We start from the raw sequence: 26,355 nt of genomic DNA, 5'->3' as shown, positions 1-26,355 counted from the left end.
ATACGTTTAAAAATATATTTTATATATATATATATATATATATATATATATATATATATATATATATATATATATATATATATATATATATATATATATATATATATATATATATATATACAGCTGTCATATATCATATTGAGTAGAGTAGCAACCTATGGTGATGTGATGTAAAGAGAAAATAAAGAAGAAAGAGGGAGGGAAGGATAGAAAGAAAAGGGAAAGAAATAACAAGACTTATAATGACTCCGCATTGTCTTGTGCCTCCCATACTGTATTCCTATTGTTTCCCCTTTCTCATCTCTCTTATCTCTCTCATCTCTCTCTTTCTCTCTCTCTCTCTCTCTCTCTCTCTCTCTCTCTCTCTCTCTCTCTCTCTCTCTCTCTCTCTCTCTCTCTCTCTCTCTCTCTCTCTCTCTCTCTCCTGTGTAATTCATCTTGCCTCCGCTTTCGGATGATGGAAATATTAAATTCCCTTTAATTCCCGACTTGCCTTCCTCCTTCCTCACTTCATCCTCCGTACTTCCTGACGTCACTTTCCCTCCTTCCTCACTTCCCCTCTCTTACTCTCCCCTCCTCCTCATCCTCTACAATTTCCTCACTTGCACAGTATAAAAAAATTCAATTCATCTACGTCACGGGGATCAATTTCCAGCATCCGTGAAGCTGATCGTCTCTCACACGGCTTCCAAGATGCTGTTAGAGATGCTCTCTCTCTCTCTCTCTCTCTCTCTCTCTCTCTCTCTCTCTCTCTCTCTCTCTCTCTCTCTCTCTCTCTCTCTCACACCAGTTAGAGGCAGTTAGACCCTTCATAGGAGGGGGATACCACGGAAGGCTCTTGATCTCGAGGACAGGAGGTAACCATCGCTCCCTAGGTTCAAAATCAGAATGCGTCCCATTCTCAGATTCACTGTAAGACAGGAGGATTTACGCTTCCTCGTCAATTTATCATAACGAAGGTTTGTAGAGACTGGAAAAATATATATGACTGATCAACAATTATTTCAGAAATGATAAAAATGTCAGTTATGCAAAAAAGAATCAATAATACATCAGTCATAATCAAGGTACACTAACAAAGATGTCAAAGTTATACAAAAGAATCACCAACACATCAAGGTACACTAAGCAGGTATCAAAGAAGAGGATCTTTAAGTGTTTGCCAGAATTTCTTTCTTGTTCTTCCTTCAAAGTTTTGTAATTCTTACTCTCACAACACGAGAACACCTCATCCGATCGGCTTCAAATTTACTCAGTTGGTGTACGGACATTTCTGTAGGGCAATATTCTAGGCTCAAGTCGAATGTGCAGGCGGTTTAAACTTGCCCTTAGCAGTGTGCAGGTGGGCTATGACCAGACTTGAAGAACCATACCCAGCATCCTGCAGTGGCCCCAGTAACTCCCAGATCCCCTGCTGCTTGACTTCCAATGTTCACAAGTGGTGCCTCTTAGGTAAATAGGTATAATGTTTATCAGAAACAGGACAAGTGTGTCCTGACGCGGGTCTTAGCCATATGATTACCCACAGCTGGAGCTTTTGGTCATCTGACCGAGGACTCCCGCTGGCTTACCGGTTCACCTCTTTAAAAATCCTAGTTATGATTATAACCATTAAAACCATAAAAACTTGCATTTGTGGTCACAATGGTGCCTATGCTAACCTTCCTATGGTGTATAAATATACCTAGTTAGAGTAATCTTATTGTAGCCAGCTGGCCCAGTGGCTAACGCGTAGGTCTGGAGTTTTACGACTCTCTGACCGCGGGTTCAAGCCCCGCCCGTGGTATGGTTTGATAACCATTAAAGTTATTGGCGCCTCTTAATTGAACGTCTGCGGAGAGTGACATTAAAGTGTGTAATGTGGACGTCTGACACTTTAGGTGTAATATAGCGTGAAGTTATTATTCTTCCTAAATCACGTTAAATTTGTCTTCCTCTTCTGAATGACTTCAATGTTTAGTGACTGATGAGTCTTACAACAAGGACAATACCCCTTACGTTTAGTGACTGATGAGTCTTACAACAAGGACAATACCCCTTACGTTTAGTGACTGATGAGTCTTACAACAAGGACAATATCCCTTACGTTTAGTGACTGATGAGTCTTACAACAAGGACAATACCCCTTACATTTAGTGACTGATGAGTCTTACAACAAGGACAATACCCCTTACATTTAGTGACTGATGAGTCTTACAACAAGGACAATACCCCTTACATTTAGTGACTGATGAGTCTTACAACAAGGACAATATTCCTTACATTTAGTAACTGATGAGTCTTACAACAAGGACAATACCCCTTACATTTAGTGACTGATGAGTCTTACAACAAGGACAATATCCCTTACATTTAGTGACTGATGAGTCTTACAACAAGGACAATATCCCTTACATTTAGTGACTGATGAGTCTTACAACAAGGACAATACCCCTTACATTTAGTGACTGATGAGTCTTACAACAAGGACAATATCCCTTACATTTAGTAACTGATGAGTCTTACAACAAGGACAATACCCCTTACATTTAGTGACTGATGAGTCTTACAACAAGGACAATATCCCTTACATTTAGTGACTGATGAGTCTTACAACAAGGACAATATCCCTTACATTTAGTGACTGATGAGTCTTACAACAAGGGCAATACCCCTTACATTTAGTGACTGATGAGTCTTACAACAAGGACAATACCCCTTACATTTAGTGACTGATGAGTCTTACAACAAGGACAATATCCCTTACATTTAGTAACTGATGAGTCTTACAACAAGGACAATATCCCTTACATTTAGTAACTGATGAGTCTTACAACAAGGACAGTACCCCTTACATTTAGTAACTGATGAGTCTTACAACAAGGACAATACCCCTTACATTTAGTAACTGATGAGTCTTACAACAAGGACAATATCCCTTACATTTAGTAACTGATGAGTCTTACAACAAGGACAGTACCCCTTACATTTAGTGACTGATGAGTCTTACTGTTACGCGCCCTCCATCATGCTCCATACTTTACAAAAAATAAAAGGCCTGGTTAAAATAAGTTCTGTAATAATATATCGCGAACCACTTTATTACTAGCTAGATAAAGCAGGCTCGACTATATATTATTATCGGGTACGGTATAAATCATCAAAGGTACTCTCAAGCAAGCTTGTATTCGATAAGATGCTATTCGTTAGGTATTATTATAGTATTATACTATATTGTGTTATATTATTATTGTATTATAGTAGGTTGATTACTGTGTTCTCGTATGCAAGTGGTAAGCCGCTGCTTTAGTGACCGGTTGATGGTTCCAGAATTGGCGCCTGGCGCTACCTCCTGACCGACCTGACGTCAGACAACTGAGCATTTGAACAGTCAGTCAGATCATAGCTCTGACTCTGATAACAAAAGAGGCACAATACCGTGACTGGAACGATACACAAATAACCCGCACATAAAAGAGAGAAGCTTACGACGACGTTTCGGTCCGACTTGGACCATTGACAAAGTCACACTAACCAGAGGTGGAGTAGGACGGCTATATATAGGCAGGAAGAGGTGGTGGTAGTAGTAGTAGTAGTAGTAGTAGTACAAGAAGAATGGTATATAATACCGACAAGATGAAATTAAGACACATGCGCAACACCCGGGCATCCCTATCGTAGACGTTTCGCCATCCAGCCAGCCACTGGATGGCGAAACGTCCTCAACAAAGACAACCAGACGCCGCACAAGTGTCTTAATTTCATCAGTAGTTGTAGTAGTAGCAGTAGTGCGGGTTATTTGTGTACTGATATGATCGGGTCCTCAACCCAGAGATCTTAACTTAGTCAATAATTCTAAATCATGATTATTGTCTTAAGTTTGCTGTTAATTCCAGGAGTCTGATAACTCTTCTGCTTAGGAAGAATAACTGATTCACTTCCTTAGAGCACCCTTAGTCGTTCTTATTTGGACTGTTCATTGTAATTATTGTATTATGCTTAATTCATAAGGATTTAAACATAGAATTACGTTCCTCATTGTACAGTCTCATTTCATTGATAATAGTGAATTGTCATTTTAATTCACTGAGTACCAATAAAGGTTCATAATTGGTAGTAAATAAAACTAACCAAAAAACAAAACGAAGTAATTATTCCCCTATTATTGCGGCATAGAGCAAGTCGTAACACTTACAACAAGGACAGTACCCCTTACGTTTAGTGACTGATGAGTCTTACAACAAGGACAGTACCCCTTACGTTTAGTGACTGATGAGTCTTACAACAAGGACAGTACCCCTTACGTTTAGTGACTGATGAGTCTTACAACAAGAACAGTACCCCTTACGTTTAGTGACTGATGAGTCTTACAACAAGGACAGTACCCCTTACGTTTAGTGATTGATGAGTCTTACAACAAGGGCAGTACCCCTTACGTTTAGTGACTGATGAGTCTTACAACAAGGACAGTACCCCTTACGTTTAGTGATTGATGAGTCTTACAACAAGAACAGTACCCTTACGTTTAGTGACTGATGAGTCTTACAACAAGAACAGTACCCCTTACGTTTAGTGACTGATGAGTCTTACAACAAGGACAGTACCCCTTACGTTTAGTGACTGATGAGTCTTACAATAAGGACAGTACCCCTTGCGTTTAGTGACTGATGAGTCTTACAATAAGGACAGTATCCCTTACGTTTAGTGACTGATGAGTCTTACAACAAGGACAGTATCCCTTACATTTAGTTTATGTACAGGCAGATGTGTCAATCCAGTATTTTTTTTACGAAACAGTAAGGTAATGAAAATCACATCTGTCAAGGGTGTTATTGATGAATAAAACAAATGAGCAGCACCTGGGTATCTTTATCGAAAGATTTATTGCCTGTTCAGCACGCATCGTGAATATAAATTAATTTAGTCTGCTCTGCAGGCGTAACATTTCTCAATTAAAATTCCTAGGTGGTGCACATGTGTCTTATTCACCAATCCACTGACATTACACCACTGATATAAAGATATAATCACCACTGATACGCATATTAAGTGCCCTATAACACTGGTCTCCATGATTTTTTTGGGTTGACTCTATGGTACCTTTTTCGGTATATATATGGAAAATAGTGATTCGTTGTGTTTTTTATTCATCTCTATCACATCAGTTCGTCAAGCTATACGGAAACGTTACTTTTCTCTTTTCGTATAGCATAAGTAAATGAGAAAATTGGTATATTACCAATTAAAATGCTTACCTTATGTTCACTTAAATGTTAAATATAATATATTTTTCTTTATTTTCAGATTATTGATATGTCTAGAAGCTGCATAAATTCACCAGACATATTTTGCTATGTCTGCGGGCAAGCCATCCCTTCAGATTCCCGGAGCAACGTTATTCCTTTATTGAAGCTCTGCTACGTTGCTTATTTTGGCTGCAAACTTGGAGACCACGACAAACCATTTGCACCACACAAAGCTTGCAAGAGCTGCATCAGTAAGCTCGAAATGTTGTCAGTTGGAAAACTTAAATGGTTTGCCCTTTGGAGTACCAATGGTATGACGGGACAGATGAACTACCATGATGACTGATACTTTTGTATGACTAAAGTAGCTGGATTCAACAAGAAGACTAAAGATCGCATAATATACCCAAATATTCCTTCAGCAATAAGGACTGTTGCACACTCTGATGATATTCCTGTACCTGTGCCACCTGAGACATGGCAAATTTCATCAGAGTCTGATACCAGTGATTCTAAGGAGATGGAAGTAGACCATGAACCACCAACAAATGGCGATCCCAAACCCTTCAACCAAGTTGACCTCAATGACTTGGTGAGAGACCTTAACCTTCCAAAAGAAAGTGCACAGTTACTTGGCTCTAGACTGACTGAACACAGGCTTCTAGCTCCTGGGACAACATTCGCTTGGTACCGTCATCGTGAAGCGGAATTCACTCAGTTCTTTGACAAAGAGGAATCTTTAGTTTTCTGCTCAAATATTTCTGGCCTTATTGAACACATGAGGATGTTATACACAGCAGATGAATGGAGACTCTTCATTGATTCTTCTAAAAGAAGTTTAAACGCTGTACTTCTCTACAATGGCATTTGACAATTGACTCTACAATGGCATTTGATATTTGGACACTATGGCCAACTGGCCATAGTGTCCAAATGTCAGAAACTTACGCAAATATGAATACAGTAATATCTGCAATCAAGTACCAGAATCACAATTTTCTCATTTCTGGTGATTTAAAAGTTATTGCTCTCCTACTAGGTCTTCAAGGCGGATACACCAAGTATCCCTGTTTTCTGTGTCTTTAGGATAGTAGGGCAGACAGCCAGCACTATGAACAAAAAGACTGGCCACCAAGAACCACCTTCTTACCCAGAAATCACTACGTGAAAACTGTGCCACTATTCGACCCCAAGAAAATTCTGTTACCACCACTCCACATCAAATTAGGACTTATGAAAAAATATGTGAAGGCCTTGAACAAGAATGGAACTGCTTTCAAGTACCTGGAGTCAAAGTTTCCTGGTATAAGTGAAGACAAGCTAAAGGCAGGAATCTTTGTTGGCTCTCAGCTTCTGAAATTGATGAAGGGCAAGCATGTTGATGAAGCATTAGCAGGTGTCGAGGTGAATGTCTGGTTTTCGTTCAAGCAGAGTGTCCAGAACTTCCTGGGAAACAGGCGCTCCACCGAATATGACAAAAAGATCCAAGACCTGATTTCAAGTTTCCAACAACTAGGGTCTAGAATGAGTGTGAAGATGCACTTTTTGCACTCACATCTTGACTATTTTCCCAACAATTGTGTGGACTACAGTGAGGAAGGAGAGCGGTTCCATCAGGATATTAGCACCAAGGAAACTCGATACCAGGGCAAATGGAATGTCAGCATGATGGTGGAATACTGCTGGTCATTAAAACATAATGGTCTCGATGCACAGCACAAGCAACAATCAAAGCAGTCCTCATTCCTTTGATTCAGTATGTAGACTAACTATTAGGAGCATACTTTTTTTTTTAATAAAATCATTTCATTTGATTCATGTTGATTTGGAATTCATATGTTCTTAAAACTAACAGAATGTGCTTTCCCATAATTACTTGACTAATTTTAATAAATTAACAATTTATTAAAAATTCACATTTTTTTAATCATTAATTTGTATTTTATTCAAAATTCTTAAGTGAAAGAGCAAAATGGTTTAGATATTTACAATCAGTAGCCAAAGAATATGTAATATCGCAACCATGAATAAAAATAAAAATTAAAAACATTCCAAATGCAGACCCGTGTAATGTAATCAATTATGTAGCCCATAGTATCAACATTAGTTCTGGTATGTACAAATTGGACCCGTTTCTTCCTCAAAACATTATTCACTAGACATAAAACAGACGCCCTGAAGAATGAAAGCAAACGTCACTCTGGAGGTTCCGTCTTAAGACATCACAGAAGGAACAATGTGTCTTGACCAAGCTGTGGTCTCGGACACTCTAAAATGTACACAAAACCTGAAGTGGACTCGACCATTAGTAAGCTACATGTGTACCACACATATTCAAATTCATGAAACAGAGAGTCAGTGACATTAATCGTCTGTTTTCCATATTAATTTTTCCAGTTCTGAATTAATTTACTGAATGACGTTTAACTGTATGACCCGTACTGCTTTATAGCTTTCCCTTGGATTTAAGATTAATTATAAACAGCGTTTAGTTCTCCAAGCAGAATGTGTTATAACGTAATGGAAGATTTGTGTGTGGGGAATCAAGCAGCTGCAGGCATACCAACACAAACAGCTGCAGGCATACCAACACAAACAGCTGCAGGCATACCAACACAAACAGCTGCAGGCATACCAACACAAACAGCTGCAGGCATACCAACACAAACAGCTGCAGGCATACCAACACAAACAGCTGCAGGCATACCAACATAAACAGCTGCAGGCCTACCAACACAAACAGCTGCAGGCATACCAACACAAACAGCTGCAGGCATACCAACACAAACAGCTGCAGGCATACCAGTACAAACAGCTGCAGGCATACCAAAACAAACAGCTGCAGGCATACCAGTACAAACAGCTGCAGGCATACCAAAACAAACAGCAGCAGGCATACCAACACAAACAGCTGCCGGCATACCAACATAAACAGCTGCAGGCCTACCAACACAAACAGCTGCAGGCATACCAACACAAACAGATGCAGGCATACCAAAACAAACAGCTGCAGGCATACCAGTACAAACAGCTGCAGGCATACCAAAACAAACAGCAGCAGGCATACCAACACAAGCAGCTGAAGGCATACCAACACGTGTGAGGATACCAGTACATGCAGGTGCGATACCAGCATATGCAGGTGGGATACCAGTACATGCAGGTGGGATACCAGTACATGCAGATGGGATACCAGTACATGCAGGTGGGATACCAGTACATGCAGGTGGGATACCAGTACATGCAGGTGGGATACCAGTACATGCAGGTGGGATACCAGTACATGCAGGTGGGATACCAGCACATGCAGGTGGGATACCAGTACATGCAGGTGGGATACCAGTACATGCGGTGGGATACCAGTACATGCAGGTGGGATACCAGTACATGCAGGTGCGATACCAGTACATGCAGGCGGGATACCAGTACATGCAGGTGGGATACCAGTACATGCAGGTGGGATACCAGTACATGCAGGTGGGATACCAGTACATGCAGGTGGGATACCAGTACATGCAGGTGGGATACCAGTACATGCAGGTGGGATACCAGTACATGCAGGTGGGATACCAGTACATGCAGGTGGGATACCAGTACATGCAGGTGGGATACCAGTACATGCAGGTGGGATACCAGCACATGCAGGTGGGATACCAGTACATGCAGGTGGGATACCAGTACATGCAGGTGGGATACCAGTACATGCAGGTGGGATACCAGCACATGCAGGTGGGATACCAGTACATGCAGGTGGGATACCAGTACATGCAGGTGGGATACCAGTACATGCAGGTGGGATACCAGTACATGCAGGTGGGATACCAGCACATGCAGGTGGGATACCAGTACATACAGGTGGGATACCAGCACATGCAGGTGGGATACCAGTACATGCAGGTGGGATACCAGTACATGCAGGTGGGATACCAGTACATGCAGGTGGGATACCAGTACATGCAGGTGGGATACCAGTACATGCAGGTGGGATACCAGCACATGCAGGTGGGATACCAGCACATGCAGGTGGGATACCAGTACATGCAGGAGGGATACCAGTACATGCAGGTGGGATACCAGCACATGCAGGTGGGATACCAGTACATGCAGGTGGGATACCAGCACATGCAGGTGGGATACCAGTACATGCAGGTGGGATACCAGTACATGCAGGTGGGATACCAGTACATGCAGGTGGGATACCAGTACATGCAGGTGGGATACCAGTACATGCAGGTGGGATACCAGTACATGCAGGTTGGATACCAGTACATGCAGGTGGGATACCAGTACATGCAGGTGGGATACCAGTACATGCAGGTGGGATACCAGTACATGCAGGTGGGATACCAGCACATGCAGGTGGGATACCAGTACATGCAGGTGGGATACCAGTACATGCGGTGGGATACCAGTACATGCAGGTGGGATACCAGTACATGCAGGTGGGATACCAGCGCATGAAGGTGGGATACCAGTACATGCAGGTGGGATACCAGTATATGCAGGTGGGATACCAGTACATGCAGGTGGGATACCAGTACATGCAGGTGGGATACCAGTACATGCAGGTGTGATACCAGTACATGCAGGTGGGATACCAGTACATGCAGGTGGGATACCAGCACATGCAGGTGGGATACCAGTACATGCAGGTGGGATACCAGTACATGCAGGTGGGATACCAGTACATGCAGGTGGGATACCAGTACATGCAGGTGGGATACCAGTACATGCAGGTGGGATACCAGTACATGCAGGTGGGATACCAGTACATGCAGGTGGGATACCAGTACATGCAGGTGGGATACCAGCACATGCATGTGGGATACCAGTACATGCAGGTGGGATACCAGTACATGCAGGTGGGATACCAGCACATGCAGGTGGGATACCAGCACATGCAGGTGGGATACCAAATGATGCAATTGCTTTGAATCATTTAGTAATGTATGCATTGTAAATTTTATCCTAGACCTAATGTTGTCAGTGACTGTACTGGTGGTCGTCACTACCTGTGGTCGTCACTACCTGTGGTCGTTACTACCTGTGGTCGTTACTACCTGTGGTCGTTACTACCTGTGGTCGTCACTACCTGTGGTCGTCACTACCTGTGGTCGTCACTACCTGTGGTCGTCACTACCTGTGGTCGTCACTACCTGTGGTCGTCACTACCTGTGGTCGTTACTACCTGTGGTCGTCACTACCTGTGGTCGTCACTACCTGTGGTCGTTACTACCTGTGGTCGTCACTACCTGTGGTCGTCACTACCTGTGGTCGTCACTACCTGTGGTCGTCACTACCTGTGGTCGTCACTACCTGTGGTCGTCACTACCTGTGGTCGTCACTACCTGTGGTCGTTACTACCTGTGGTCGTCACTACCTGTGGTCGTCACTACCTGTGGTCGTCACTACCTGTGGTCGTCACTACCTGTGGTCGTCACTACCTGTGGTCGTCACTACCTGTGGTCGTTACTACCTGTGGTCGTCACTACCTGTGGTCGTCACTACCTGTGGTCGTCACTACCTGTGGTCGTCACTACCTGTGGTCGTCACTACCTGTGGTCGTTACTACCTGTGGTCGTCACTACCTGTGGTCGTCACTACCTGTGGTCGTTACTACCTGTGGTCGTCACTACCTGTGGTCGTCACTACCTTTGGTCGTCACTACCTGTGGTCGTTACTACCTGTGGTCGTCACTACCTGTGGTCGTCACTACCTGTGGTCGTTACTACCTGTGGTCGTCACTACCTGGTACTGAGGTAATCAGGGTAGTCACTGTACTGGTGGTCGTTACTACCTGTGGTCGTTACTACCTGTGGTCGTCACTACCTGTGGTCGTCACTACCTGTGGTCGTCAGTACCTGTGGTCGTCACTACCTGTGGTCGTTACTACCTGTGGTCGTCACTACCTGTGGTCGTCACTACCTGGTACTGAGGTTATCAGGGTAGTCACAGTACTGGTGGTCGTCACTACCTGTGGTCGTTACTACCTGTGGTCGTCACTACCTGTGGTCGTCAGTACCTGTGGTCGTCACTACCTGTGGTCGTTACTACCTGTGGTCGTCAGTACCTGTGGTCGTCACTACCTGTGGTCGTCACTACCTGTGGTCGTCACTACCTGTGGTCGTCACTACCTGGTACTGAGGTTATCAGGGTAGTCACTGTACTGGTGGTCGTCACTACCTGGTACTGAGGTTGTCAGGGTAGTCACTGTACTGGTGGTCGTCACTACCTGGTACTCAAGTTGTCAGGGTAGTCACTGTGCTGGTGGTCGTCACTACCTGGTACTGAGGTTGTCAGGGTAGTCACTGTGCTGGTGGTCGTCACTACCTGGTACTGAGGTTGTCAGGGTAGTCACTGTGCTGGTGGTCGTCACTACCTGGTACTGAGGTTGTCAGGGTAGTCACTGTACTGGTGGTCGTCACTACCTGGTACTCAGGTTGTCAGGGTCACTGTGCTGGTGGTGGTCACTACCTGGTACTGAGGTTGCCAGGGTAGTCACTGTACTGGTGGTCGTCACTACCTGGTACTGAGGTTGTCAGGGTAGTCACTGTACTGGTGGTCGTCACTACCTGGTACTGAGGTTGTCAGGGTAGTCACTGTGCTGGTGGTCGTCACTACCTGGTACTCAGGTTGTCAGGGTAGTCACTGTACTGGTGGTCGTCACTACCTGGTACTGACGTTGTCAGGGTAGTCACTGTACTGGTGGTCGTCACTACCTGGTACTGAGGTTATCAGGGTAGTCACTGTACTGGTGGTCGTCACTACCTGGTACTGAGGTTGTCAGGGTAGTCACTGTACTGGTGGTCGTCACTACCTGGTACTGAGGTTATCAGGGTAGTCACTGTGCTGGTGGTCGTCACTACCTGGTACTGAGGTTATCAGGGTAGTCACTGTGCTGGTGGTCGTCACTACCTGGTACTGAGGTTATCAGGGTAGTCACTGTGCTGGTGGTCGTCACTACCTGGTACTGAGGTTATCAGGGTAGTCACTGTGCTGGTGGTCGTCACTACCTCTGAGTCATACGACCTTCAGACACACTGCGGCCTCTAATTAACATTACACTGCATTTCGTAATCCACTAATGTTTAGCTTGCCAGTGTGAAGGTTGGTTGATGAACATGTGTTTGGTTGATGAACATGTGTTTGGTTGATGAACATGTGTTTGGTTGATGAGTATGTGTTTGGTTGATGAACATGTGTTTGGCTGATGAACATGTGTTTGTTTGGTGAGCATGTGTTAGGTTGCTGAACATAAGTTTGGTTGATGAGCATGTGTTTATAATAGTTACGTAGTGCTAACACCCGCAGTGTACTACTACACTATTCTATATGATAGTTACACAGTGGGGACACTAGCAGTGTACTACTACACTATTCTATATGATAGTTACACAGTGGGGACACTAGCAGTGTACTACTACACTATTCTATATGATAGTTACACAGTGGGGACACTAGCAGTGTGCTGCTGCACTATTCTATATGATAGTAACACAATGCTAGTCGTATTTCCCTGTCATATTGCATCACAAAGGTTGGGTTACATATCGAGAGGGGGGGGGGATGAAAGGAAGGATCTTGATACCGGTGTAGGGCTCTTGATCGAAGAAACTGAACCTATCATCCTCTTCCTTAGATCAAATATGATTACCTCCCATTTTTCCCCAGGATGATGACCAATTCTGAAATGATTTTAGTGTCTAACCTGAGTTTGAAAGTTTTTTTGGCGTGTATTCTTAAAAAGTCATATTCTATTTTGGGAATTAAAATAATTTTGACTGGTGGTGTACAGATGACACGTTACCTTAATGACCCTTGTGTAATGGACAAGACTTTCAACCTTAGCGAACCACAACAACATTGATGACCCAAGGTCAATAATACGGAATCAGAACTCATGCTGATAACATGCGGGGTTCCACAAGCAGGATTTTGGATCCTTTTCTATTTCTGTGTTATGTGAATGGCACGTTCATTAGTGTTAAGTGCAAACTCTTGGTGTGTGCAGAAGACTCGCCTCACACACTGTATGTCCGCAGTTCGATCCCCCGGCATTCGCGAAAATGTTGCACAGGTTTCCTTACACTTGTTGTCCTTGTTCACCTAGGAGCAAGTAGGTACCTGGGTGTCAGTCGATTTGTAGGTGGCATCCTGAGGGGTAGTAGTGTACCTTAGATAGAGCTGGTGCTTTGAAATGAGCTGAGCAGGATAACAACTCTTAGCCTGTAAATGAGTTGAGGCAGGATAACAGCTCCTAACCTGTAAAACTGTTGTATAACAGAGGACAGTGCTCTGCTAGACTCAAGACCTACAGGATATAGTCTTGCATCAAATAGTTAGTAGATCACAAACTATCAGTTCTTTTAGGAGACACAGAAGCCATTCTATTTACCCCAAGAGGTGAACTGAAAAGAGTATATATTTTTAATGTACTGTGTAATTGGGAATCCATCACAGCGGGACCTTCAATGAAATATCTGGGACTAGCCTTTAATCCATGCAAGTCTGGAGGAATTAATAATAAGGAACGTAATAGACAAGAGGAAATGTCAGGTTAAAGTTCCTGTGTAAACAGACACAGCAGACAACTTAAACCACATTTTTACCTCTTCATTGCTTCTGCTGTCTCCATACTTGTCACCTCTGTAGTCGACTGAAGAAGCCTGTTGTGTAGGCGGAACGTTTCGGGATAAAGACACCTGAGTATTGAACATGTGTCTTAACTCTTGTTAGTATTGTACACCAGTTTTATACAGACGGCCGCAGTATCTGTTATTCTGAGGCTCGCAGAACCCCACGTCTAGCTCATATAAAATTTCATGTAGATTATTCTTGTCACTTATGGTACTCTGCTCTAACAAAAAGCTCTAAAACAAACTACAAATGACCCGTAACAGGATGGAGAGATTCAAGCTGCATCCCAGAGAACATGGAGGACAGGATGAACAGCACCAGCTGGAAATGTTTAATGTTGGAGATAAAGTGAGGCAGGTGAAGCTCACTCATGTTGACAACAGGTGAAGCTCACTCATGTTGACAACATTGCTCACAACCGGTGCCCAGAATATGTTGCTGCACATTTTGTTAAGGTTAGGAACCAGAGCGAGAACGGTACTATGGGGCGTGAACACAAATTCATAGTGCCTACAATAGGTGGCCAGGCCTCAAACTCCTGTCTATTACATATCAATAAAGAGTGGTATAGGCTGCCTGCTCATGTCAAAGTCACTTTAGAAAGACAACTAGAGTGTATCCAGTTACCGAAGATGTAGAGAGGAAGCCTGAAATAATCTTATAATATAAATATGGGTCCACAATAAAAGACTAATCTAATATACTCATCTGAAGTGCTTTTCATTGTTGATGTTAAGAAGGTACTGAGTCTGCCCATTAGTATATGTAACTACATAAATTATCCTGGGTTGTCTAATATACTTTCTTATGTGCTCATAACGTGTGTGGCTTAAACACCATTATGTAAACTAAATATATTCTCCCCAAAATCTAAATAAAGTAACGTAATCAACCATAATGAACCAACCAACTAACCAACCAACCAACCAACCAACCAACCAACCAACCAACCAACCAACCAACCAACCAACCAACCAACCAACCAACCAACCAACCAACCAACCAACCAACCAACCAACCAACCAACCAACCAACTAACCAGCCAACTAACCAACCAACTAACCAACCAACCAACCAACCAACCAAGCAACCAACCAAGCAACCAGCCAACCAACCAACCAACTAACCAACCAACCAACCAACCAACCAACCAACCAACCAACCAACCAACCAACCAACCAACCAACCAACCAACCAACCAACCAACCAACCAACCAACCAACCAACTTACCAACCAACCAACCAACCAACCAACCAACCAACCAACCAACCAACCAATCTACCTACTAACAAACCAACCTACCAACCAACCTACCAACCAACCAACCTACCAACTAACCAGCCAACTAACCAACCAACCAACCAACCAACCAACCAACCAACCAAGCAACCAGCCAACCAACCAACCAACTAACCAGCTAACCAACCAACTAACCAACCAACCAACCAACCAACCAACCAACCAACCAACCAACCAACCAACCAGCCAACCAACCAGCCAACCAACCAACTAACCAACTAACCAACCAACTAACCAACCAACTAACCAACCAACCAACCAACTAACCAACCAACTAACCAACTAACCAATCAACCAACTAACCAACAAACTAACCAACCAAGTAACCAACCAACCAAACAATCAACCAAGTAACCAACCAACTAACCAACCAACTAACCAACCAACCAACTAACCAACCAACTAACTAACCAACCAACTAACCAACCAACTAACCAACCAACCAACCGACCAACTAACCAGCAAACTAACCAACTAACCAACCAACCAAACAATCAACCAACTAACCAACCAACTAACCAACCAACTAACTAACCAACCAACTAACCAACCAACTAACCAACCAACCAACCAACCAACTAACCAACAAACTAACCAACTAACCAACCAACCAAACAATCAACCAACTAACCAACAAACTAACCAAAAGTTACTACATCCTGTCCTTCCTAACACTGATGCTAGTGACAGCATTACGAGCGGCTTCCAAGTTTTTCTCTCTCTCTGCATGTTCATCAGAATGTCTGAATGTTCTTGACAGCGTCTCAACATTTTTGACAAGGTCCGAACATTCTTAAGGAGGTTCGAACATTCTTAAGAAGGTCCGAATATTCTTAAGAAGGTCCGAACATTCTTAAGAAGGTCAGAACATTCTTAAGAAGGTCCAAGCATTCTTAAGGTATGACATTTGTCTCAATAGTTCGTAAAACATCCCTGAGGTTAATATTTTAAAAATCCATAACACACACACACACACACACACACACACACACACACACACACACACACACACACACACACACACACACACACACACACACAGGTAAGAAGGGAGGCCAAACGACAATATGAAACTGACATAGCAGCGAAAGTCAAATTTGACCCGAAGCTGTTATACAGCCACATCAGGAGGAAAACAACAGTCAAGGACCAGGTAATCAGGCTAAGGAAGGAAAGAGGAGAGATCTCAAGAAATGACCGAGAAGTATGTGAGGAACTCAACAAGAGATTCAAAGAAGTGTTCACAGTGAAGACAGAAGGGGCTCCAGAAAGACGGAGAGGTGGGGTACACCACCAAGTGTTGGACACAATACATACAACCGAGGAAGAAGTGAAGAGGCTGCTGAGCGAGATAGATACCTCTAAGGCGATGGTGCCAGATAACGTTTCTCCATGGGTCCTGAGAGAGGGTGCAGAGGCGCTATAAGCTAAGATAAGATTTCGTTCGGATTTTTAACCCCTTAGGGTTAGCCGTCCAGGATAACCCAAGAAAGTCAGTGCGTCATCGAGGACTGTCTAACTTATTTCCGTTGGGGACCTCAATCTTTTCCCCCAGGATGCGAACCACACCAGTCGACTAACACCCAGGTACCTATTTGCTGCTAGGTGAACAGGACAACAGGTGTAAGGAAACGCGTCGAAATGTTTCCACCCGCCGGGAATCGAACCCGGGCCCTCCGTGTGTGAAGCGGAAGCTTTTAGCCACCAGGCTGCCGGGCCACCCTAACAACAATATGGAAGACAGCAAATGTTGTCCCAATTTTTAAAAACGGAGACAAACATGAAGCACTAAACTACAGACCAGTGTCACTGATATGTATAGTATGCAAAGTCATGGAGAAGATTATCAGGAGAAGAGTGGTGAAACACCGAGAAAGAAATGAGCTTATCAACAACAGCCAACACGGTTTCAGGGACGGGAAATCCTGTGTCACAAACCTACTGGAATTCTATGGCAGGATGACTGCAGTAAGACAAGAAAGAGAGGAAGTGAGTAAATTGCGCTTCCTTGGACTGTAAGAAGGCATTTGACACAGTTCCACACAAGAGATTAGTGCATAAGCTGGAGGACCAGGCAGGTATAACAGGGAAGGCACTGCAATGGATCAGGGAATACCTGTCGGGAAGACATCAGAGAGTCATGGTACGAGTCGAAGTGTCAGAGTGGGCGCCTGTGACGAGCGGGGTTAGGGGTCAGTCCTAGACATGTCCTGTTTCTGGTATATGTGAACGACATGACGGAAGGAATAGACTCAGAAGTGTCTATGTTTAAAGATGATGTGAAGTTGATGAGAAAAATTCAATCAGACGAGGACCAGGCAGAACTACAAAGGGATCAGGACAGGCTGCAGACCTGGTCCAGAAATTGGCTTCTGGAGTTCAACTCCGCCAAGTGCAAAATCATGAAGATTGGAGAAGAACAAAGAAGACCGCTGACAGAGTAGAGTCTAGGGGGCCATAAACTACAAACCTCACTCAAGGAAAAGAAGTGTAACACCGGGCACATTTACTGAGGCGCACATCAAACATATAACTGCTGCATCATATGCGCGCCTAGCAAAACTAAGAACAGCATTTCGACATCTTAATAAGGAATCGTTCAGGACCCTGTACACCGTGTACGTTAGGCCCATATTGGAGTATGCGGCACCAGTTTGGAACCCACACCTAACCAAGCACATACGGAAATTAGAGAAGGTGCAAAGGTTTGCAACAAGACTGGTCCCGGAGCAAAGGGGTATGCCCAACGAAAAGAGGTTAAGGGAAATCGACCTGACGACACTGGAAGACAGGAGAGATAGAGGGGATATGATAACGAAATATAAAATACTGAGAGAAATTGACAAGGTGGACAGAGACAGGATGTTCCAGAGATAGAACACAGCAACAAGGCGACACAGTCGGAAGTTGAAGACACAGATGAATCACAGGGATGTTAGGAATTATTTCTTCAGTCACAGAGTAGTCAGGAAGTGGAATAGTTTGGGAAGTGATGTAGTGGAGGCAAGATCCATACAGAGCTTTAAGAAGAGGTATGATAAAGTTCATGGAGCAAGAAGAGTGACCTAGTAGCGACCAGAGAAGAGGCGGGGCCAGGAGCTGTGACCCGACTCCTGCAACCACAACTAGGTGAATACATATAGGTGAGTGCACACACACACACACACACACATATACATACACACACACACACACATGCACACACGTACACAAATGCACACTCACACACTCACACACACAGGGTGATGGGGAATTCACAAGAAACGACCGAGAGGTATGTCAGGAGCTCAACACAAGATTTAAAGAGGTATTTACAGTGGAAACCAGTAGGACTCCAAGAAATCAGAACAGGGGGGCACACCAGCAAGTGCTGGATGAGGTACATATAACCAAGGAGGAGGTGAAGAAGCTGCTATGCGAACTTGACACCTCAAAGGCGGTGGGACCAGACAACATCTCTCCATGGGTCCTTAAAGAGGGAGCAGAGATATTGTGTGAGCCATTAACAAAGATCTTCAACACATCATTTGAAACTGGGCAACTCCCTGAGGTATGGAAAATGGCAAATGTAGTCCCAATTTTTAAAAAGGGAGACAGACATGAGGCACTAAACTACAGACCTGTATCACTAACGTGTATAGTATGCAAGGTCATGGAGAAGATCATCAGGAGGAGAGTGGTGGGGCACCTGGAAAGAAACAAGTGCATAATTGACAACCAGCACGGTTTCAGGGAAGGAAAATCCTGTGTCACAAACCTACTAGAGTTTTATGACAAGGTGACAGAAGTAAGACAAGAGAGAGAGGGGTGGATCGACTGCGTATTTTTGGACTGCAAGAAGGCCTTCGACACAGTTCCTCACAAGAGGTTACTGCAAAAAGTTAGAGGACCAGGCACACATAACAGGAAAGGCACTGCAATGGATCAGAGAATATCTGACAGGGAGGCAACAACGAGTCATGGTACGCGACGAGGTGTCAGAGTGGGCGCCTGTGACAAGCGGGGTTCCACAGGGGTAAGTCCTAGGACCTGTGCTGTTCTTGGTATACGTGAACGACATAACGGAAGGGATAGACTCAGAAGTGTCCTTGTTTGCAGATGATATGAAGTTAATGAGAAGAATCAAATCGGACGAGGATCAGGCAGGACTACAAAGAGACCTGGACAGGCTACAAGCCTGGTCCAGCAACTGGCTCCTTGAAAACCCTGCCAAATGCAAAGTCATGAAGATTGGGGAAGGGCAAAGAAGACCGCAGACACAATATAGTTTAGATGGCCAAAGACTGCAAACCTCACTCAAGGAAAAAGATCTGGGGGTGAGTATAACACCGAGCATATCTCCTGAGGCGCACATCAATCAGATAACTGCTGCAGCATACGGGCGCCTGGCAAACCTACGGATAGCGTTCCGATACCTCAGTAAGGATTCGTTTAAGACTCTGTATACCATCTACGTCAGGCCCATACTGGAGTATGCAGCACCAGTTTGGAATCCACACCTAGTCAAGCACGTCAAGAAATTAGAGAAAGTGCAAAGGTTTGCAACAAGACTAGTCCCAGAGCTACGGGGATTGTCCTATGAAGAAAGGTTGAGGGAAATCGGCCTGACGACACTGGAGGACAGGAGGGTCAGGGGAGACATGATAACGACATATAAAATACTGCGCGGAATAGACGAGGTGGACAAAGACGGGATGTTCCAGAGATGGGACACAGACACAAGAGGTCACAATTGGAAGTTGAAGACTCAGATGAATCAAAGGGATGTTAGGAAGTATTTCTTCAGTCATAGAGTAGTCAGGCCATGGAATAGCCTAGAAAGTGATGTGATGGAGGCAGGAACCATACATAGTTTTAAGGCGAGGTATGATAGAGCTCATGGGGCAGGGAGAGAGAGGACCTAGTAGCAATCAGCGAAGAGGCGGGGCCAGGAGCTGTGACTCGACCCCTGCAACCACAAATAGGTGAGTACATACACACACACACACATACACACACACACACACATACACACACACATACACACACACACACACACACACACACACACACACACACACACACACACACACACAAAATCAGCAAAGAGGCGGGGCCAGGAGCTATGACTCGACCCCTGTAACCACAAATAGGTGAGTACAAATAGGTGAGTACACACACAAAAACACACACACACACACAAACACACACACACACAAACAAACAAGCCCTACATGCATACATACATACATACACACATGCATTTCTGATAAATGGTTTTGAAAACCATTTATCACATGTGTCAGACACTGCAACATCATGGGATCTTGATACAAGGAATTCTTCACTTGTCTAACCTCTGGACGAAGACCTACTTGCACTAGTGGATGGTTCCACTGTGATCCCGCCTCCTCCTGCTACTTGCACTAGTGGATGGTTCCACTGTGATCCCGCCTCCTCCTGCTACTTACACTAGTGGATGGTTCCACTGTGATCCCGCCTCCTCCTGCTACTTACACTAGTGGATGGTTGCACTGTGATCCCGCCTCCTGCTACTTGCACTAGTGGATGGTTCCACTGTGATCCCGCCTCCTCCTGCTACTTGCACTAGTGGATGGTTCCACTGTGATCCCGCCTCCTCCTGCTACTTACACTAGTGGATGGTTCCACTGTGATCCCGCCTCCTCCTGCTACTTACACTAGTGGATGGTTCCACTGTGATCCCGCCTCCTCCTGCTACTTACACTAGTGGATGGTTCCACTGTGATCCCGCCTCCTCCTGCTACTTACACTAGTGGATGGTTCCACTGTGATCCCGCCTCCTCCTGCTACTTACACTAGTGGATGGTTCCACTGTGATCCCGCCTCCTCCTGCTACTTGCACTAGTGGATGGTTCCACTGTGATCCCGCCTCCTCCTGCTACTTACACTAGTGGATGGTTCCACTGTGATCCCGCCTCCTCCTGCTACTTACACTAGTGGATGGTTCCACTGTGATCCCGCCTCCTCCTGCTACTTACACTAGTGGATGGTACCACTGTGATCCCGCCTCCTCCTGCTACTTACACTAGTGGATGGTACCACTGTGATCCCGCCTCCTCCTGCTACTTACACTAGTGGATGGTTCCACTGTGATCCCGCCTCCTCCTGCTACTTACACTAGTGGATGGTACCACTGTGATCCCGCCTCCTCCTGCTACTTACACTAGTGGATGGTTCCACTGTGATCCCTCCTCCTCCTGCTACTTACACTAGTGGATGGTTCCACTGTGATTCCGCCTCCTCCTGCTACTTACACTAGTGGATGGTTCCACTGTGATCCCGCCTCCTCCTGCTACTTACACTAGTGGATGGTCCCTATGTGATTCCGCCTCCTCCTGCTACTTACACTGAAGGTCTCACTGTGATTCCGCCTCCTCCTGCTACTTACACTGAGGGTCTCACTGTGATTCCGCCTCCTCCTGCTACTTACACTAGTGGAAGGTCCCACTGTGATCCTGCCTCCTGCTACTTACACTAGTGGATGGTACCACTGTGACTCCGCCTCCTCCTGCTACTTACACTAGTGGATGGTACCACTGTGATCCCGCCTCCTCCTGCTACTTACACTAGTGGATGGTACCACTGTGATCCCGCCTCCTCCTGCTACTTACACTAGTGGATGGTTCCACTGTGATCCCGCCTCCTCCTGCTACTTACACTAGTGTATGGTACCACTGTGATCCTGCCTCCTCCTGCTACTTACACTAGTGGATGGTACCACTGTGACCCCGCCGCCTCCTGCTACTTACACTAGTGGATGGTACCACTGTGATCCTGCCTCCTCCTGCTACTTACACTAGTGGATGGTACCACTGTGATCCCGCCTCCTCCTGCTACTTACACTAGTGGATGGTACCACTGTGACTCCGCCTCCTCCTGCTACTTACACTAGTGGATGGTACCACTGTGACCCCGCCTCCTCCTGCTACTTACACTAGTGGATGGTACCACTGTGACCCCGCCTCTTCCTGCTACTTACACTAGTGGATGGTACCACTGTGACCCCGCCTCCTCCTGCTACTTACACTAGTGGATGGTACCACTGTGACCCCGCCTCTTCCTGCTACTTACACTAGTGGTTGGTACCACTGTGATCCCGCCTCCTCCTGCTACTTACACTAGTGGATAGTACCACTGTGATCCCGCCTCCTCCTACTACTTACACTAGTGTATGGTACCACTGTGACTCCGCCTCCTCCTGCTACTTACACTAGGGGATGGTACCACTGTGACCCCGCCTCCTCCTGCTACTTACACTAGTGGATGGTACCACTGTGATCCCGCCTCCTCCTGCTACTTACACTAGTGGATGGTACCACTGTGATCCCGCCTCCTCCTGCTACTTACACTAGTGGATGGTACCACTGTGATCCCGCCTCCTCCTGCTACTTACACTAGTGGATGGTACCACTGTGATCCCGCCTCCTCCTGCTACTTACACTAGTGGATGGTACCACTGTGATCCCGCCTCCTCCTGCTACTTACACTAGTGGATGGTACCACTGTGATCCCGCCTCCTCCTGCTACTTACACTAGTGGATGGTACCACTTTTACCCCGCCTCCTCCTGCTACTTAAACTAGTGGTTGGTACCACTGTGACTCCGCCTCCTCCTGCTACTTACACTAGTGGATGGTACCACTGTGATCCCCGCCTCCTCCTGCTACTTACACTAGTGGATGGTACCACTGTGACCCGCCTCCTCCTGCTACTTACACTAGTGGATGGTACCACTGTGACCCTGCCTCCTCCTGCTACTTACACTAGTGGATGGTTCCACTGTGATCCCGCCTCCTCCTGCTACTTACACTAGTGGATGGTACCACTGTGATCCCGCCTCCTCCTGCTACTTACACTAGTGGATGGTTCCACTGTGATCCCGCCTCCTCCTGCTACTTACACTAGTGGATGGTTCCACTGTGATCCCGCCTCCACCTGCTACTTACACAAGTGGATGGTCCACTGTGACCCCACCTCCTCCTGCTACTTACACTAGTGGATGGTCCACTGTGATCGCGCCTCCTCCTGCTACTTACACTAGTGGATGGTTCCAATGTCATCCCGCCTCCTCCTGCTACTTACACTAGTGGATGGTACCACTGTGATCCCGCCTCCTCCTGCTACTTACACTAGTGGATAGTACCACTGTGATCCCGCCTCCTCCTACTACTTACACTAGTATATGGTACCACTGTGATCCCGCCTCCTCCTGCTACTTACACTAGTGGTTGGTACCACTGTGACCCCGCCTCCTCCTGCTACTTAAACTAGTGGTTGGTACCACTGTGACCCCCGCCTCCTCCTGTTACTTACGCTAGTGGATGGTACCACTGTGACCCCCTCCTCCTCCTGCTACTTACACTAGTGGATGGTACCACTGTGACACCGCCTCCTCCTGCTACTTACACTAGTGGATGGTACCACTGTGACACCGCCTCCTCCTGCTACTTACACTAGTGGATGGTACCACTGTGACACCGCCTCCTCCTGCTACTAACACTAGTGGATGGTACCACTGTGACCCCGCCTCCTCCTGCTACTTACACTAGTGGATGGTACCACTGTGACCCCGCCTCCTCCTGCTACTTACACTAGTGGATGGTACCACTGTGGCCCTGCCTCCTCCTGCTACTTACACTAGTGTATGGTACCACTGTGATCCTGCCTCCTCCTGCTACTTACACTAGTGGATGGTACCACTGTGACCCCGCCGCCTCCTGCTACTTACACTAGTGGATGGTTCCACTGTGATCCCTCCTCCTCCTGCTACTTACACTAGTGGATGGTACCACTGTGATCCCGCCTCCTCCTGCTACTTACACTAGTGGATGGTACCACTGTGATCCCGCCTCCTCCTGCTACTTACACTAGTGGATGGTTCCACTGTGATCCCGCCTCCTCCTGCTACTTACACTAGTGGATGGTACCACTGTGACCCCGCCTCCTCCTGCTACTTACACTAGTGGATGGTTCCACTGTGACCCGCCTCCTCCTGCTACTTACACTAGTGGATGGTACCACTGTGACCCCGCCTCCTCCTGCTACTTACACTAGTGGATGGTACCACTGTGACCCGCCTCTTCCTGCTACTTACACTAGTGGATGGTACCACTGTGACCCCGCCTCCTCCTGCTACTTACACTAGTGGATGGTACCACTGTGACCCCGCCTCCTCCTGCTACTTACACTAGTGGATGGTACCACTGTGACCCCGCCTCCTCCTGCTACTTACACTAGTGGATGGTACCACTGTGACCCCGCCTCCTCCTGCTACTTACACTAGTGGATGGTACCACTGTGACCCCGCCTCCTCCTGCTACTCACACTAGTGGATGGTACCACTGTGACCCCGCCTCCTCCTGCTACTTACACTAGTGGATGGTACCACTGTGACCCCGCCTCCTCCTGCTACTTACACTAGTGGATGGTACCACTGTGTCCCCGCGTCCTCCTGCTACTTACACTAGTGGATTGTACCACTGTGACCCCGCCTCCTCCTGCTACTCACACTAGTGGATGGTACCACTGTGACCCCGCCTCCTCCTGCTACTTACACTAGTGGATGGTACCACTGTGATCCCGCCTCCTCCTGCTACTCACACTAGTGGATGGTACCACTGTGATCCTGGCTCCTCCTGCTACTTACACTAGTGGATGGTACCACTGTGACCCCGCCTCCTCCTGCTACTTACACTAGTGGATGGTACCACTGTGACCCCGCCTCCTCCTGCTACTTACACTAGTGGATGGTACCACTGTGACCCCGCCTCCTCCTGCTACTTACACTAGTGGATGGTACCACTGTGACCCCGCCTCCTCCTGCTACTTACACTAGTGGATGGTACCACTGTGACCCCTCCTCCTCCTGCTACTTACACTAGTGGATGGTACCACTGTGACCCCTCCTCCTCCTGCTACTTACACTAGTGGATGGTACCACTGTGACCCCTCCTCCTCCTGCTACTTACACTAGTGGATGGTACCACTGTGACACCGCCTCCTCCTGCTACTTACACTAGTGGATGGTACCACTGAGACCCCTCCTCCTCCTGCTACTTACACTAGTGGATGGTACCACTGAGACCCCGCCTCCTCCTGCTTCCACTCACCTGACTGCAGTATATAAGCCACCTCTCTGGTTCGATGCTGCACTTCCTATAAGACTGATGAACTGAACACATCGATTCCAGGCTGAGGGACTGATTACCTCAAACTCCTCCTCGCCTCACCCATTTCTACTTTGTATTGGACTGATGCTTGTGGCCCTGGCATGCTTGTGCCCCTAGCATGCTTGTGGCCCTGGCATGCTTGTGGCCCTGGTATACTTGTGGCCCTGGCATGCTTGTAGCCCTGGCATGCTTGTGACCCTAGCATGCTTGTGACCCTGGCATGCTTGTGACCCTGGCATGCTTGTGGCCCTGGCATGCTTGTGACCCTGGCATGCTTGTGGCCCTGGCATACTTGTGCCCCTGGCCTACTTGTGGCCCTGGCATGCTTGTGGCCCTGGCATGCTTGTGGCCCTGGCATGCTTGTGACCCTGGCATGCTTGTGACCCTGGCATGCTTGGGGGCCTGAGATGCTTGTGGCCCCGGCCCACTTGTGGCCATGGCATGCTTGTGGCCGTGGCGTGCTTGTGGCCTTGGCGCGCTTGTGGCCTTGGCATGCTTGTGTTCCTGGTGCGCTTGAGACCCTGGTGTGCTTGTGACCCTGGCATAATTGTGACCATGGCCTACTTGTGCCCTTGGCGTGCTTGTGACCCCGGCATGCTTGTGACCCTGACAGGCTTATGACCCTGGCATGCTTGTGCCCCTGGCATGCTTGTGACCCTGGAATGCTTTTGGCCTTCGCGCGCTTGTGGCCTTGGCGTGCTTGTGGCCTTGGCGCGCTTGTGACCTTGGCGCGCTTGTGGCCTTGGCGTGCTTGTGTTCCTGGTGCGCTTGAGACCCTGGTGTGCTTGTGACCCTGGCATAATTGTGACCCTGGCCTACTTGTGCCCTTGGCTTGCTTGTAACCCCGGCATGCTTGTGACCCTGGCGCGCTTGTGAGCTTGGCGTGCTTGTGACCCTAGCATAATTGAGACCCTGGCATGCATTTGGCCGTGGCATGCTTGTGACCCAGGCATGCTTGTGGCCCTGGCATGCTTGTAACCCTGGTATGCTTGTGGCCCTGTCAT

This window comes from Cherax quadricarinatus, unplaced genomic scaffold, assembly GCF_038502225.1.
Source record: "Cherax quadricarinatus isolate ZL_2023a unplaced genomic scaffold, ASM3850222v1 Contig46, whole genome shotgun sequence".
Lineage (NCBI taxonomy): Eukaryota > Metazoa > Arthropoda > Malacostraca > Decapoda > Parastacidae > Cherax > Cherax quadricarinatus.
This window is presented reverse-complemented; position numbering follows the sequence as displayed.